The sequence below is a fragment of the Orycteropus afer genome, unplaced genomic scaffold (assembly GCF_000298275.1).
Source record: "Orycteropus afer afer isolate SDZICR_OR568_19922 unplaced genomic scaffold, OryAfe1.0 scaffold00018, whole genome shotgun sequence".
In the NCBI taxonomy this organism is placed as follows: Eukaryota; Metazoa; Chordata; class Mammalia; order Tubulidentata; family Orycteropodidae; genus Orycteropus; species Orycteropus afer.
In genome coordinates this window covers 13,696,056-13,697,363 of record NW_006921605.1, presented here as the reverse complement: position 1 = coordinate 13,697,363, position 1,308 = coordinate 13,696,056, and the positions used below count along the sequence as shown (strand labels likewise).

At 40.2% G+C, this 1,308-nt stretch overlaps 1 non-coding gene across 1 annotated transcript; it reads right to left on the bottom strand.

The window, feature by feature from the left end:
- Nucleotides 1–997: 997 nt before the first annotated feature.
- Nucleotides 998–1,104, bottom strand: LOC122152173. The gene has a single exon (XR_006164433.1). It is a non-coding gene; the product is annotated as a U6 spliceosomal RNA (small nuclear RNA).
- Between the last annotated feature and the right edge of the window lie 204 nt (nucleotides 1,105–1,308).

Genomic DNA, 1,308 nt, shown 5'->3' with positions numbered 1-1,308 from the left:
CCAAAGTCTTTTTCCATTTGAAAAAAAAATTTTCAAGACTATGAACATAATTAGGAGCTCTGGTGGCATAGTGCCTGAGGCATTTATTTGACTGCTAACTAGAAGGCGGGTGGTTCAAACCCACCAGCCACTCCTTGGAAGGAAGACTGGGCAATCTACTTCCATAGAGATGTTGTTGTTGTTGTTATATGCTGTCGAGTCCATAGCGACCCCTCCTTGGGTTTCTGAGGCAGTATCACTATGGAAGTAGGATTGCCCAACCTTCCTTCCGAGGAGTGGCTGGTGGGTTTGAACCACCAGCCTTCTGGTTAGCAGTCAAGTGCCTTAGGCACTATGCTACCAGAGCTCCCTCCATAGAGATATACCTCCTCGGAAACCCAAGGAAGGGTTGCTATGAGTCGAATCTGACTCGACGGCAGTGGGTTGGAATAAAAGAAAGAACACGCTCAAACAAAACATCTGGAGCTTAAAACATCTGGCTTATGCTTTCTAAGAACTTCCTTTTTTTCTTACCAAGATATACACTGCAGTTATTACTTACGATCACCATAGGCTAATAAAGGTAGTATGTCATATCTCACCATTTCAGCAATGTTTTTGGATTGTGGAAATGCCAGGAAATGTAGAGGTTAATAGTTAAACGGGTTTATCATATCAACCAGATTTATAGGCACACTGTAAGTATATAAGCAAGCTGTTGGTTTAATAGTCACTGTCTAGCTAAGCTAGAAAGTATTTTCCAGAGCATGGTCACAGCTGTAATTTTCATTGTTTTGTAATCTGCCTTTTCCATTGCTCAGTGCTTTTCCTTTTTCTAGACTTGTCTGGCTTCAGTGAAAGTGGGGAAAACAAAGTTCAGTGTCCTTCTGAACACGCATTGGCTTCTCTCCAGAGTGGCATCCAGAAGGTTACTTTTTCAAGCATGATATTGTGTACTGGCAAGGGAGTTAATTTTTTTCTGTGCTTTGCTTTTGGTGTTCCAATAAAACTTTATTGAAAAATTATGGAATGCTTCACAAATTTGCATGTCCTCCTTGCCCAGGGAACATGCTGCTCTTCCCTGTGTCATTCCGATTTTAGTGTATGTGCTGCAAAGCAAAGCAGGCACTTTTTTTTTTTTTTTTTTTAGTATTTTTAATTTCGGAAAAATACGGTTTGAAAGATAAAGATAAATACGTTTAATACAGTTGATATTGGTTTGTTGTTAGTAGGTGCCATCAAGTGGATTTCTGACTCATACCAACCCCATGTGACACAGTAGAATTGTCCCATAGGGTTTTCTAGACTGTAATCATTCAGAAGTAGATC